The sequence below is a fragment of the Stenella coeruleoalba genome (genome assembly GCF_951394435.1).
Source record: "Stenella coeruleoalba genome assembly, chromosome: 7".
NCBI classification, from domain to species: domain Eukaryota; kingdom Metazoa; phylum Chordata; class Mammalia; order Artiodactyla; family Delphinidae; genus Stenella; species Stenella coeruleoalba.
In genome coordinates, this window is record NC_137153.1 from 84,304,366 (window position 1) to 84,320,917 (window position 16,552).

General features: G+C 40.6%; 1 protein-coding gene across 1 annotated transcript in view; it reads left to right on the plus strand.

The window, feature by feature from the left end:
* The window catches only part of LOC307188550 (spermatogenesis-associated protein 31D4-like), a 203,155-nt gene that overhangs the window by 144,351 nt on the left and 42,252 nt on the right, over nt 1-16,552 (plus strand). The window contains exon 5 of the mRNA XM_079925823.1: nt 5,685-5,836. The gene's annotated coding sequence lies outside the window, so the exon portion shown is untranslated. The remainder of the gene's footprint in view (nt 1-5,684; nt 5,837-16,552) is intronic.

The window sequence follows — 16,552 nt, forward strand, 5'->3', positions numbered from 1 at the left end:
CACGGGCTTAGTTGCTCCACGGCCTGCGGGATCTTCCCGGACCAGGGCTCAAACGCATGTCCCTTGCGTTGGCAGGCGGATTCTTAACCACTGCGCCACCAGGGAAGTCCCTAGCTATGTGACTTTGAGTAATTAATTTCTATGTAGTTCAGTTTCCTCATCTATGAAATGAAGATGATAAAAATAACTACCTCACAGGGTTGTCATGAGGAATAAATTTATCTTAAGACTTAACATTGGAAGTTCAAGATGTGTTACCTATTATTATCATTCATTTAAATGCTAGACCTTCTCTTTCTTATTTTAGTAGTATCCATTTGCCACCCATACATTCTTCCTCCCTCCTTTCCTCCCTCCCTCCCTCCCTTCCTCCTTCCCTTCCTTCCTTCCTTCTGAATGTGTTTATTTAGTAACTGGTATGTGCCAGACACTGTGCTAGGCTCTGGAATACAATGGTAAGCAAAAAGAGATAGTGTTCCTGCCTTTACGGATCTTACAGTCTAGTGGGGAGACCAGGTAGAAATTAAACAATCATACAAGAGTATATACATGTCCTGTGATACATTCTTTGAAGGGTTCATGAGCCGGTTGATGATGTCAGAGGAGTTTGAAACATGGGGATTTGGCCTAACCAGGGAAGAGAGGGCATTCCTTAAGCATCCTTCAGGAGCTGATATGAGTTAAGAGCTAAAAGGTGAGTAGGAGAGACAAGTTGGCAAAGCAGGGAGGGAGAAATGTTCCCAGGCGGTGGAATCTGGGTGAGGAGAGCAGAGGGAGTGAGGAGGGAGGAACATGATGCAATAAGAAAAGGGAAAAGGGTGGGAGGCACAGATTATGCAGAGCTTCTCGACCTAATCTACCAGCTAAGTGTTTGGAGCAATGGGGATCCAGAGAAAAAATTTAGGCTAGGTTTTATGTGTATGTGTGGGGTATTTAGACTTTAGTGGTTTTGAGTTTCCAAAAGAGTGCTGTGAATGAATTACTGTGAACTAATACTGTGAATTAGTGAGTTACTGTGAATTAATGTAAAGACAGATTTGGAGTGGGCTAAACAGGATGTGAGAGACCAAGTAGAAGGGTCTTGCAGTAACTTACGAGAGAGATGACATCAGTTTAGACTATGATGGTGGTGGCCAAGGTGGAATGATGTGGAAGGACGTGAGTGGCCTTTAACGAATGAAATTCCTAACATTTGGAGATGGATGAGGTTAGGCATCGGGGAAGAAGAACTGGGTGCCGTGGATGACTTCATTAATCCTAATGAGAGTGAACAGTTTCCCTTTTGTTTCCCTTCAGTGCCCAAGAACTATAGACTGGTATAATATGTGGGGTCTTTATAGAGTTGAAATTGTTAGCAGACCCGAAACATTTGAGAAAGGCTGCTTAGGTGTGCTTTTTATTTAGCCAAAATAAAAGAGGAAGTTGACCTTCAACCCTTGTCTTTGTTTTGTTCCAGCAGCAGAAATCATTTTTGGTTGCTCTCTGACTTGAGTAAACAACACTCCCTGTCACCTTATCCCTTTGACGGTCAGTTCCACTTCTATATTTTCACTGGGACATGATTCTCACTGACAGGAGAAAGTTCAGCACCCAGGCCTGCAGCTGTGAAAATACTTGCTCCTCTCCAGAACTATTAGTACTTCTGGGAAACCTGTCACAGTGCCAACCACTTACTGGTCCTGAAGTGACCCTGTTATTTTGGGAGGTAGTAAAGGAAACGATATTTTAAAAACCCCAAGTGGTACTCTCTTTGGGCATTGAAAGGTGTAAGTGATAAAATGCTCACTATACTTAAAGGCCAGAGGTAAACGGGTGCTGGATGCTCCCCAGACTCCTTCTATGTGTCAGCAAAATATATCTGAGCTTGGTAAAATAACCCAGGACCGAAGCGTTCTCTTCAGTTGAATAATCAGACAACAAGAAGCAGTCAATTAGGTTAGGCAGAAGTTAGGCAGAAAAGCTAACTTCTTCTGTTCCTGATTTAGAATTTTTATTACAAACAAAACACAGTCCTTAGGCAGATTTAAGAGCACAGGAAGAAGACTTTAGATTTTGAACTGCTGTCAGTGGAGCCCATGTTTTATTTCCCTTTGTCTCTAAGCACGTCCACGGTGCTTGTCACATAGTAGATACTCAATGAACGTTGGTTGGATAAAGGATTCATGTATGTTTTCATGGGTATTTATAGGCTAGAGTGAGTTAATTATTTTTGTCCCAGTCTGTAGAGATGGGTGCTTCCTGTATTCCAAATTTATTTTGAATACTATTTAGCCACAAGGATGTTCTAAAGTTAAATAATAAGGAAATCAGTTTTAGTACAATTTTACATGTTCTGATAGATACACTTGCTGACTAGGTGCAGCTGTGGATGCTCTCCCTGGAAGAAGCTTTTGCAACGTAAATTGCACTAAAATGAGGTTATTGATGTGGGAGGAGGGGAAAGTAAGATGAAACTCACACCTTAATTTCTAGACAGGATTTCTATTCTAAAAACCAATTCCAAGCGCTCCTTGTATACCTGGCCCAGGCACTGGAGATTTACCAACGATTTGTGATTTGAAATGACCCAGAACAGGCCCAACGTTTCCCCTGTCCTTTGAAGCAGTTGATCTGTTCTCTTGACTGCTGGTCTGTACTTTCCCACCATCAGCTTCCTAGTCACGGCTCCATTCCTTCCAGTCTATCCTGTTGGAATAGGCTCTTTACCTTCATTTTCATGCTACTCTAGTCTTGACTTCTTGTTGCTACATTACTCTGTTGCTGGTTCTCAAATGGTGGTTCCCAGACCAGCAGCATTAGCATTGTCTGGGAACTTAACTATTAGAAATGAAAATCCTTGGGCCTCACTCAAGAAGAAACTGGCCATGGGACCCAGCAATTTTAACAGGCACATAATCTCAAAAGTGAGAACCACTGCTGATATCAAGCTCAGTTCTGAGCGTGTCACCTCTTTGTTCAACACCCTTTATTGCCTTCCTTGTCAGCGACCATGTAACCATGTGTTTGTATGTCCTTCTACAATAGAGCAATAGCTTCTGTTTCCCGATCCATGTAGGTATAGGTGTACCCACGCTCGCTCTCCAAATGGATTACTCCCCCTTGCCTCTGCTCTCCGGCCTTCTCTCTCTGTTAATGCTGGCTCCTCTGCTAGGAATGCCCCCCCGCCTTCCCTCTCCTTATAGAAACCTTACTCATTTCTTTGAAGGCCAGTTAAAAATTAATATTTATCGAAGTAATTCATACCTGTGACTTTAAAATCAAATAGTTTTGAAGGATTTATAAAGAAACATGACAAGCCCTACCCCACCTCGCAACCCCAATCCTTCTATCCCCCCAGTTCCATTCCCCAGGGAAGGCCACTTTAGCCACTTCTATTTTAGTTCTTCTTGTGCTTACTTCTATTTACATAACTAATATGCAACTACTTCTATTTAAAAGTAATTTAGAAATATTATCTATTAAAGGTAATTTGAAAATATTTAATATTCTATTTAAAAGTAGTTTAACAATATTATCTTGCCATGGTAGATACAATTTGAATAGGTGAAATTTTATAGACAAAATTCAGTAGGTAAAACTTGGTAGACACCCCATTCCCCTCTTCATTTTTCTCAGTATATCCTCAATTAAATCTTGATTTCGTGCCAAGTTCATCTTGGAATGAAAGATGATTTTTTTTGTGGAATGTTTTCAGATACTGCCCTTTCCCTGCTCCTGTAGAACTCTGCATCTCTCCTGGTGCATGCGCACCCTTCCCTTGTATCACAACAATGATTGTATGTGTGTGTTTCCCATCCCAACTAGGTTGTAACAACCAGGGAAATCTAACCTATCTTTTACTTTCTCCACAACCTCCCAGGGCACAGCACAGGGCCTGTGATATAGTACACACCGAGTAAGTGTGGCCAGTTTAACCATAAAGTAAAACATTTACCTGACCTTTGAAGCTTGGTGCTATGACAGCAGTACTAGGAATGAGTCTTTCCTTTCCAATGTGGTTTTCTAATATTACTGTGGAGAATATTAAACTGGAGTCAGGAGACTTCAGTCAGATCAGTCTTCTTGGTGACTTCCTCTAAGACTTGGGAAAACATTTAATGGCCTTGCTTCCATTTTTTTCATCTATGAAGTGTCAACAATAATATCTATGGACAGAGTTGTAGTGAGGCCCAAATGCAACAGCACATGTTATCAAATACAAGGTATTCCATTGATTTGGTGTATTTAAAACAAAAAGGCAAACCATTTTCTGGTTGCACATAGCACTATAAAGAACATTAAGGACAACCTTTAAAAAGAAAACTCCATTTTTAGATTATCCAGAGGGTCTTTCTTTCAAGGTCAGCCTAAGAGTTTTTACGGGGGAGTTGTATTCTCATCGTCTGAAATTTGAAGCAAGGAAGCACAAATGCTTCGTACCACTTGTCTATTCTTATCTGTTGATGAGAAATCAGCATTACTTCCAACCTTTTAGGCTTTGAAGGGATTTCAAGCTTTATCTTGATTTAATGGTTGAAAAACAACCAAAGGCACATTTTCTAAGAGCTTCCCTGGTCCTACTCATCAGAAAAGTGTGAGCTACTCTTCAATCAAAACTAATTAAACCGGGCTTCCCTGGTGGCGCAGTGGTTGAGAGTCTGCCTGCCGATGCAGGGGACACGGGTTCGTGCCCCGGTCCGGGAAGATCCCACATGCCACGGAGCGGCTGGGCCCGTGAGCCTATGGCCACTGAGCCTGCGCGTCCGGAGCCTGTGCTCCGCAACGGGAGAGGCCACGACAGTGAGAGGCCCGCGTACAGCAAAAAAAAAAAACACACAAAAAAACCCGAATTAAACCTTGGGCTTCCCTGGTGGCCAATGCAGGGGTTTGGCCCCTGGTCCTGGAAGATCCCACATGTGGCTGAGCAACTAAGCCTATGTGCCACAACTACTGAGCCTGTGCTCTAGAGCCTGTGAGCCACAACTACTGAACCCGAGTGCCACAACTACGAAGCCCGCATGCCTAGAGCCCACGCTCCACAACAAGAGAAGCTGGTGCAATGAGAAGCCCGCACACCGCAACGAAGAGTAGCCCCACTCGCCGCAACTAGAGAAAAGCCTGTGTGCAGCAATGAAGACCAAATGCAGCCAATAATAAAATAAATTAATTAAAAAAAACTAATTAAGCCTTAAGTGTATAACCAACTTTCAATTACCAAGGTTACTGGGACTACATGCATACATAATTATATCTTACATTTATATAGTGCTTTTAACTTCTTCAAAGCACTTTTCACTGTATTGCATATATAACATAGATGGATTTTTTGTTTTAATCCACAAATCAGGTGAAAAAGAAACCTTTGATTCAATAATTTCAACTTTGTACCTTTCCAAAGCTATTAGAACTAGTAAAATTGTCGAGTAGAACTTTCATTGCTCTACTCTCTTCTTGACCCCTCTCAACTAAAGGCGAGAAATGACTGAAAGATTTGGAGGAATCTCCAGAGGAAAGGAACCCAAGAAGGAGAGGCAGGCAAGGACCTGTGCCATCCACAGACTAGATCGTTAGTGCCAGGGTAATTAAGAATGATGGACTGTATATGTGATTATATCCAGAAGTCCAGGAAGAGATGAAAAAGCACGGGAAATGATGCATGAGTAGCAGTATTTACAGGACTCTTGTCATTGTCATTCACTCTACAGGCATTATTGAGTACCTACTGTATGCCAGGTACTTTCAACAAAGGGGATGGATACAGCAATGAACAACCCAGGCAAGACTGCTACTGTCATGGAGATGGCCTTTTTGAATGGTGAAGACATGCAATAAACAAGAACATAAGAAGACTAATCAGGTAAGTTCTGTTTATGGACTTTTGTGAAGTTCATAAACACCAGAATGTGATAGTGAGCGCCTTGGGGAGGCCATGCTATTTTAGATAGGGTAGCCAGGGAAGGCCTTTCAGGATACTTGAGCTGTATCCTACAAGAGGAGCGCACCCTGTGTAAGTCTGCTAAACAGAATGGTGGAATAAGTGAACTCATCAAGTTCAGTGCTAGAGGGAGGGCCAGGCCCCACCAGTTGTGTGGTTATTCATTTTGTGTCCTTTTGTGGATATTCCTAAAATCCTCTCCAGGAGCCCTGATTTATTGCCTCTGCAATGGGGGTTGCTAATACTGATCACCTTGAGAGGGGTGCTCTGAGGAATAATGGGTAAACAATTGTGAGGAGCTATATAAATGCTAAATAATGATCACAATAATAAGCATTTGTTAAAGTCAGCACTGTGATAGGCAGCTCACACTCGGATGCCTTGGCGAACGTGGAAATCCATGTGGCTGCTCCCTGCGAACCCCAGCACCATCCTTTAAAGTAGAAAAAATAAATGAGCTGATGATCATGATATTCCGAGTGGTTAGTGATCAAATAACCGTCGTGAGAGAAAGCTGGTGTGTGAAGTGTAAAATGGGAGTGGCGAGATAATGGCACATTCCAGCCCAGAGCAGGTAGAGGGTAGCTGGTGAATGTAACAGGATGCTTGCTGGTACACACACCACCCGCTGCAGAGTGGTAATTCTAACCTCATCAGGATGAGGCACTGCCACCACCACCAAAAGCACTGGCAGACGGAAAGTGGGATGAGAAAGAGCCGGATCAGCAGCATCTCTGCCAGCAGCCCCATCTGGCCCTCTTGGCCTTGGCAAGCCTCCCCAGGGGGAGGACTGAGAAGCCAGCACCAACGGGCCCTACCTTGGAAGGGCACCAAGGAAGCAGGGAGGGAGGGAGGGAAGGAGGCGAGGAATGAGTGTTGCATTTTCTCCTTTCTCAATGAAAGATCCCAGTTCCGGGAAAGACTTCAGTTGTCTTTTTTACCAGAGCCTCCCTACATAGTTAGAGACAAGAATCCACTCCCCTAGCTGCACCTCTTCCTTCCCTGCAAACCTCTCTCCAAAATATAACATTAATATCACAGAAAAAGTCTTTTTTTTGTGGGTCCTATCATCTCTTTAATATAAATGTGAGTGTGCCCGAACTTTCTTTCGTCTCCCACCTCATACTGGCATACAACATTGTGTGAAGTGCACACACACACACACACACACACACACACACGTGATGTATACCCACGATCACGCAAGTCCTTTGTTAAGCACCGGCTAGGTTGTTATACAGTGTCTGTGGAGTGTAGGTCACATAGTGGAAAAGTTTAAATTATTGTTGCTGCTTCTCTGAAAAGCAGGAAAACAACAAAAAAAAAGAGAAGACAGTAAAAAAAGAAACCACTTATTTTAAGGCTGATACTAAACACTTTGCTTCATTTTGACTGAGCAAGTCACCCCCACCTTTGGACAAGTAGAATGGAGGTGATCTCTGAGGTGCTAAGAGCCCCAAGTGTATACTTCATATTTTGAGGCTTGACTAGAAATTAGGGAGGTTAAAAAGAATATGGCAAGATAATCCCAGTCTTCACAAAATTATGGTTTAAATTGGGGTGGGAAAGGATCAAGCGCCTCACAAAAATCTCATTGATTTTAACCAAATGGAGAAAATGTTAAACGTTAAACACACTGGAATATTAATATCTAAAGAACTTTGGGTGGGCATGCTGCATGGGGCATAGTAAGTGCTCAGGAAATTTTCTGCACACGAGTAAGGCATTTCCAACCACCAGCATCTCAGACTGCTTGAACCTAAACTCACTTATTTACATATACCATTTCTTCAAGTGCTCTGTTTCTCAAACTAGTCAATGGAGGAATCTGGGGAGAGCTGTCCTCAGTAGATGTGGTCATCTTCATGGCCGAATCAGTCTGAATTAAGTTGGTTCATTAGCAGGACTGCCTAAATGGCTTCCAGATTTTGTTTGGTAAATATTTTAAATGCCTTGTTGATAATGGATTGGCAATAAGGTGGGAGATAAAGTCAGAAGGAGGAAAGGTACCTGCTCAGATCCTATGCTTTTAAATTAAGCTAACTCGTACTCAACCAAATCTAGTGCCAAACTCCAAGTAATCGTTCCCAGTTATTGTCTTGGATCCTTTATTTCACTTTATTTATTTATTTTTAAGTCTCTGTTTCTGCTTTTACCTGACACTGACTTTCTTAACTCCCTTCTCCCGCCAGCCTCTGGCTCCGTGCTCACCCCTTTGGACTGGATGAGTAATTTTGTCTTTCCTGCTTGTCACCTTTGGCTCCTTCGAAAACGGGTTATGTTTATCTTCTGGCTCTGTCTGCTTTGGGCTGCTCAGAACTTTTCACCCTACTCAGCCAACTTTTGGTCCCAGGACCTTTCCCTGCTTTGACCGTCTCAGTGGCATCTGTGCTGGGCTTAACTCCTCCAGACTGGGGGCATGGGCAAGAGGAGAGATCAAGCAAAGATCAAGCAAGGAAACAGGAAGAATATCTGGCTCAACTCAAACTGTGCAGGGCCCTGAGGCCTTGCTGGTTGCACAATTTCTGCCTACTTATTCCTCTGCTTTTTTTTTTTTTCCCCCTCCTGTCTCTGACTCTTTCTATTTCAGTTTTTTTTTTTTTTTTTTTTGCGCGGGCCTCTCACTGTTGTGGCCTCTCCCGTTGCGCAGCACAGGCTCCGGACGCGCAGGCTCAGCGGCCATGGCTCACGGGCCCAGCCACTCCACGGCATGTGGGATCCTCCCGGACCGGGGCACGAACCTGTGTCCCCTTCATCGGCAGGCGGACTCTCAACCACTGTGCCATGAGGGAAGCCCTCTGTTTTAGTTTTTATTAAGTCTTCACCTTCTAACTGGCTGATCCTCCTCTAGTACCCCTTTGTAAGACTTAAATGGGAGTGAAAGTAAGTGATATCCATTAGCCAAAATAAATTTGATAACCAGGAGAAATTGTTGAATCTTGAGTGTCCTTATAGCACTTATCAAATGCCATTTTACCAGATTAGTTGGTAAACGGCTGTGGTTTTCCAGAGAGTCTATTGATAGGTAAGTCAATAAATATTTGTCAAATGAATGAATGAATGCATACTAGTTGTGTAGCACTGTATCAGGTATTTTAAATAATACAAAATATAAGATTTCGTCTTCGGCTTAAGAAGGACATCTTCTCATGCCCATTTACAAAAAGACTGTTTTGAAATATTACTGAGGGCCAGACAAGTTTCACTATTTCTTCTAGAAAACAAGATGTCATCTCTTAACGCACAACCAGCTTCATTTGGGCAAAAGGGAATGAGAGCAAAGTACTGGGTAGGGCAGTAATTGACACCTCCAAGTTAATGGACTGTAGAATTTGAACATTGGATTTTTTATATTGCATCTTCAAAATGCATAAAAGATAAATGAATTGAATGGAGTGAGCACCTGCAGAAATACCACCCATGTCAAGTAATACAACTTTGATATCACCCCAGAAGCCTCCACTCTCCTGTCTGATATAATAATATTTTACTTTTCTTTATAATTTTACCATATTTACAAATTTCCCTAAAAAGTTTAGTTTTACCCAATTTTGAAATCAAAAAAGATTAAAAAAGAAAAATAGCAATTTGCACGCACATTCAATGTTGGGCATGAAAAAGAAAACTAATTTTTTAAATAAGATTCAGAAGTGTATGATTTCGTACATAGTAGTTTGTACCTCTTAATCCCCTACCCTTATCTTGCCTCTCCCCACTTCTCTCTCCCCACTGGTAATCACTAGTTTGTTCTCTAGATCTGTGAGTCTGTTTCCGTTTTGTTATATTCGTTTGTTTTATTTCTTAGGTTCCACATATAAAAGACGTTTACTGTTTAGTCCTTTTTTTTTTTTTTTTTTGTGGTACGCGGGCCTCTCACTGTTGTGGCCTCTCCCGTTGCGGAGCACAGGCTCTGGACGCGCAGGCTCAGCGGCCATGGCTCACAGGCCCAGCCACTCTGTGGCATGTGGGATCTTCCTGGACTGGGGCACAAACCCGTGTCCCCTGCATCGGCAGGCGGACTCTCAACCACTGCGCCACCAGGGAAGCCCTGTTTAGTCCATTTTTATGGTGACTGTTGCCAGTCACTCTACTCCTTTATACTTCAAAGGTATTCCTCCCAAAGCTACCTTTGGTCTTACACAAATGCTTTCCTGCACTCAATGGAACTTTGAAGGATACTGAGCTCATCTTGATCAAATGGATGTTGACGTTCCATGATCATCACAGTAATTATTCCTAATTTCTACTTTGCTTCAAAAGGTCTCTTCCCTTGCTCCCTAAATCTGTACTTTTAAAATGGTATCTACAACTTTAATTATACTTGACAATAAACTTCTCTTACCACAAAATCTGTTTTATCATGTATATACCCATCATTACCTTCAAATATCCTATTTTTAAGAAATCCCATTTATGTAGGGCTCCCAAAGAGTTATAATATTAGCAAGGGTGTTTTTAACTGTTTCTGTAATTGCTGTTTGTAATTATTGCAAATCAAATTTGTACAAATTATTAGATGCTGGTTGAATTATCTATCAGACTGGGGTGGAATTGTCCTGTAAACCACTGTATGCTGAACAAATCTACAGAGTAGAAACTGAGATGGAATTTGGATTCCATGGACAATCAAATCAGACGCTGTAGTATTAACACATACTTTGGGTTCAGAATAATCTTGCTAATCACACTTCCAAATTAATCAGCTAATGTCAGTTTCCATGAAGAAGGGATTTTCTGGTGGGTCCTGGTTAGATAAGATTTGGGAAGGTTGAGGGCAACAGAGAAAGCTCCTGGTGAGAGGATTAGCTAGAGCACAGGACAGAAGACAACAATGAGAAGGCTATATTTGTAGATGAACTGGGCTATAAGTGCTATAATATAAACTTACAATTTTGCCACACTGCTTTGTGAATTATTTTCCTTGATTCAGATTTTGTATTTTTCAAGATGTAATAAATAGTGAGATCTAGTCTCGTTCTTCCGTGTGTTTGGATACAGTGAGTAGACTGCTTTGGCTGAATCAATAGTTTCATGCAGGGGAGATCTGAGAAACAATATTGGCAAGAAAAGTTAGGTCAGATTATGACAATCCTTAAAATGCTTATATTGAACTTTATCCTTCAGAAGTCATTTAGTGTTTATTTTTAATTGAGAGCAGCATGAGGAAAACAGTGTTTCTAAGGGAATAAAGACTCTAGGCAGGGAGATTAGGTAAAATAATATAGCAATAATTCAGGCGTTGAGAAATAAGGTTGGACTAGGCTGGTGATGGTGGCAGTGGATTAAAAAGGAAGGGGAAGGTGCAACATTATAAGGGGTAGAATTTGGCTTCTTTCTCTGTCTTTTCAGCCACTTGGGCTTAATCCTGCTCACTCTCCTTTATTTATTTCCCTTCCCATTTATATTTTCCTTCTTCTCTTGATCCTACTTTTTCTTTACCATTTTTTCTCTCTTTCCTTTGCCTGCATGAAAAAAAATCCTCTTAATACCTTACTATATAGGATGATGACTGAGTCAGGCAGATATCAAATGGGCGATATGGGTAGAAATTAACCATATGATTCACTAACTAATCAGAATATGTTGGTGCTTGTAAATATATACATATATTTAAATATATATATTTACCTTTTATTTTCAGTTACAAAGAAGGAAAGAAAGGAAAAAAAAGAGTAAATGGAAAAATGAGAGACAGAGGCTTTCATTTATTCATTCATTCATTCAAGAAGTGCTGTGTTTCCAGAGAATGAAATAGAGCCAAAGAAATAGAAAAAAGACAACAAAGTAATTTATGTTATTGTAATTTTATTATGTACTTCCCCTTTTAACTCGGCTGGATAAAGTAGACTTGCCAGGATGGGAGGCAAAAGACTAAGGTGTGATGGGTAGTTTCCTTGCCCTCGCTTTTTGTCATGTTGTTTCTCTTATCAAAAGGTGGGGTCTAAATCTGTATTCCTAGGCCCCAGTGACTGGCTCAACTAATAGAATGCGGTGGAAGTGACTTTCTGGGACTTCTTAGGCTAGGTTGTAAGAAGCCTGGGTCTTTTGGAACATTTACTCTTGGAATGCTCCGTTTTGGAGCCCAGCCGCCGCTTTGAGAGAAGCCCACATCACGGCTTGTCCGTGATGTGGGCTGTCCTCCAGTTGGTAGCTGCAAGCAATAGCCAGCATCCCGTCAGTCATAGGAGTGAAGCATCTTGACGTCCAGCCCCATTGAGCCCACAGGTGATTGCAACCCCAGCTGACATCTGACTGCACTTTCTAGGAGACCCCCAGCCAATCCCAATGAATCCATGGAACAATAAGAGACAAGAATAAACTACCATTTTAAGCTACTACACTTTAGTGTGATTTGTTATATAGCAATAGATAATTCTTTCATCAATTGTTTGAAAGATTCATAATGCCATCTAGAATGCATGTATATTTTTAATGTTTTTTTTCTTTTAAGGATCACTTTATTACTCATTAGCCATGAAATTGAAATCTGAATTGATCTTGATCAGAAGTCTTAGGAAATATTTAAGCAAATATTTTAAGCACTATCATATTTTTAGTACTGGTTCAGGATAAAGTGACATAAATGTGACAAGAATATTGATTTGTAATCCGAAGATGGAGTTTAAATTCTAATTCTGTCATTCATCACTGTGTGACTTAGGGCAAGTTATTTAATATCTCTGATTCCTAGTTTCCAATGCTATAGTATATTTGAAAGTATTTAGTGTTGCCAGGCAAAACACAGATAGTCAATAAATTTCCATTTCTTTCCTTCTTAGGAAAGTCCTCTGTAAGTGCAACCATGCTGAAGCTTAGCACATTATCCTACTGCTTACTAAAACTTAATATTGTTATTATTTATCAAATATTTCTCTTGATAAATATTTCATAGGCTTCTGTAGTACTACCTTTAGTAGTGTGGTCTACCTTACCTTTCCTGTGGGATAACTTGTTTAATAGATTTTGGGACTCATTTCTGTTGCTAGATTCTCACAAAGGCAATTTTGTGGCAACCTTCTTTGGGTTTCAAGGACATGACCTTGTCTCACATCTTGAATGTGGTTCCCTACCCTAGTACAAATGTTAATATGTTAAGTGCATATCAAATAAAAATTTTAATTCAGTTCATCATATGTTTATGTATTTAAATTTAAGAATCAAATTGATATAATTGGTAACATTACCCATTTGCTTTGATTTGAGATGCCAAGTGATTGAAAAAAATTTTAATTTAGAAGAGCATTACCTTGCTTATTTGAATTTCTCATTTTTGTATAATTAGGGTGAACTAATTTAATTTGCAGTTATCCTTTTTAATGACTTAAATGATATCAGCTGAGATATTCAAGACCACATGATTAGTGGAGTTATCCTGACTATTACTCAGTCTCATAGAGTTGGAAAGTACAAGTGCAACTTGTGAAGCTTGGAGATGGAAGTTGTAAGCTTGATCTTTTCTTCATTAGCATATATATTTTTTTCTATTTTGTTCCCCTCACCTCACTCTAATCTGCTTTGTGTTTTCCAGAGGAACCACACACTGCATTTGGTGACAGTCCTCCTTTTCTAACTCTGCTCTGATTTTATGTCATTTTCACTCAATGTTCAGCTCACATCTCAGTTCTGCAAAGTATAGGCTTATTATTCATTTTGTGAGTTATGGTAGAAATCCCCAAGACAATGCTCTTTATGGTGAGTTATGGTAGAAATCCCCAAGACAGTGCTCTTTATGGAGACTGAGTTACCTTCAGTAAATACTTTTTTTGATGATGCATTTTAACGAGGCTTTAAAAAATTTTGACACCAGACTTCTGACTAAAGTAGCTGGAATCTATAGTTTTAGAATAGAGTTTTTCAAAATGCAGGTCTTGACCCATTAGTGGATTATAAAATAATTCTTGGGGTTGTGACAATCACTTAAAAACAATGAAACAATGTGGAATAGATAATATTAGAATGCATTATATGTAATAAGGGTAAGGTATCATAAAACTTTTTTATTTTGTGTTTGTATATATATACTGGTTTATGATAAAAATTATTCTATATATTTTTGTGAGTTGCTGTCAAAAGATTTTGAAAGCCACTGCCTTGGATTTACTTTTTAATTTTTTAAAATTTTTATTTTTTTAATATTTTTTTGTTGTGGACCATTTTTACAGTCTTTATTGAATTTGTTACAGTGTAGCTTCTGTTTTATGTTTTTGTTTTTTTGGCTGAGAGGCATGTGGGATCTTAGTTCCCAGACCAGGGATTGAACCTGCACCCCCTGCAATGGATTGGGAAGTCTTAACCGCTGGACCACCAGGGAAGTCCCCACTGCCTTGGATTTAAAGCTATCTGAAACAATTTTAAAATATAACAGTTTGTAATGAAGCCCCAACAATGTATGTGAAATATAAAAGTGTAGATAGCATTTAGTTACATAATTTAAAGGGATTTGCAGGACCCAGCATAAGTCGGCATTATCCCAATAAATGGTAGGAACCCAAATCATATGTCCCTGGGAGGGTCTGAGGTAACAAGTTACTCATCTAGTCTGTGACATTGCTATTTATTGCCTTGCTACAGTTGGCTGTTGGAAATATTATGTCTTCCCTAGCCAGACTAGAAGGGCCTAGTTTTCCCAAGCCCTCAGTCTGCCAGAAAGATGGCATCACACTTCTCCCCCATTAGTAGGACCTGTTCCCGGATGGAGAGCTGGAAAACTTTAACCCTTAACTCCCCTTTTTGCTAGAGAACCTCCTTTTTCTTCCCCACTGGGTCTTAGAAAGGTGGAAGGCAGCATTAAAGGTTTTGTTTCATCCATATTATGTGAGTCTGTGTTTTTGTGTGAAGGCCTGCTCATTTAGAGGAGCGTTCCATCCCTGGAATTAGAAAATTAATCCTTAATCAGAGTAACGCAGTGTCACATTTTCAGTCTGCTAATGAGCTGTGGAAGGAGGTGGCACATCTTTCTCCAGTTGATGGGTGCCCCTTTTAGAGGATATATGATATCCTCACTAGTAGGTTCACACACTTCAGAACCAAAAGAATCCTCATGGCAGGAAGGAGTCCCTTGCTTTTCTGGCTCTTGCCCCTTTAAGTTTCCCAACTTCTCACTTCGCAGTATGCTTTCTCTCCCGTTAAAATGTCTACCTATTAAGCTCATTGGTGGAATCTACCATATTGTGTCACTTAATTTTTTCCATCTGCTTATGTTTAAAAAATTTTTTTCAAAGAAAGCCCTGACCTAAATCCTTTACTCTCCTTTTATAATGCTTTTATTTTGAACTTGCTAAAAATCAACCCAACTCCTTCATCACTGCCTCTCCCCGCAACCTCTGTCAACATTTCCCTGTTATTCAGATTTTTTAAAAAAAATATTTATTTATTTATAAATAAATTTATTTATTTATTTTTTATTGGGTCTCCGTTGCTGCACGCGGGCTTTCTCTAGTTGTGGTGAGTGGGTGCTACTCTTTGTTGTGGTGCACGGGTTTGTCATTGCGATGGCTTCTCTTGTTGCGGAGCACAGGCTCTAGGCACGAGGGTTTCAGGAGTTGTGGCATGAGGGCTCAGTAGTTGTGGCGCACAGGCTCTAGACTGCAGACTCGTTAATTATGGTGCATGGGTTTAGTTGCGCCGTGGCATGTGGGATCTTCCCGGACCAGGGATCAAACCCGTGTCCCCTGCATTGGCAGGCAGAATCTTAACCACTGCACCACCAAGGAAGTCCTGGGACATTTTTTTCCTTTTACTACATGGGACATTTTCAGGACTAGGAGCTTTCTCCTATTCTTCTCAAGGAGCTTTCAGATGAATTAATGAAACAAGGTAGATAAATTTGTTACCATCATTAGAATCTCATTATAAAATATTCTCTATAACTCAAAATGTGGCATAAGGCAGATCCCTATTTAAGAGGAAGAGCCTTATTATAAATTATCTTGAAGACCCTGAGATTGTCCTTAAGAGCAGTGCTGTGGGAGGATATGAGGCACAATCTTGGTCACTACAGTATTTAAGTGGAGAAAGTGAGATGGTCTCCCAAAGAACTGGACTTGATTTTATCCTGAGTCACTCCTTGATTTTAAACTCTTATAATCATAGAATATAAAGAAGGAAGAAACCGTGTTCATTCTGTCTCATTTTACAAAGTAGGAAATTGAGACACAGAGGCACGAAGTCATTAAGATCATTCAGTTATTTATTTGGTTACTTGGACTAGGGTGGTTTCAGAAAGGAGTAGAAAAGTGGATATATCAGTATTTGAGAGCTATTGAGGGACCGTAATAATCAGCATTGACTGGTTGGTGGCAGGCTGTGGGGTTGGACACTGAGAGGGAAGATTCAAAGATGGTGCTTGAGTCTTTAGCCTTAATAACCACGCATTCAGGAGACATTCATTCTGAAGGACAGTCTGGGACAGCCAAGGGGAGGGTAGAAGTAGGGCCATCCCTGCAGGGGAAGATGTAGAGGGAGGGTTTTATCTGATATGGGAGAGAGTTGGGCATGTTTAAGTACTGATGGTAAGAGGCCAGTTTTTCTACTGAAGTCCTTTTTCTCTCCTCTGGCTCCTGCCTTCTGTCTAAAGGTCTGCGTAGTTCCTGGAAGTCTCAGAGCAGATCTTTTAGGAGCATCAGAATTATCTCTTGC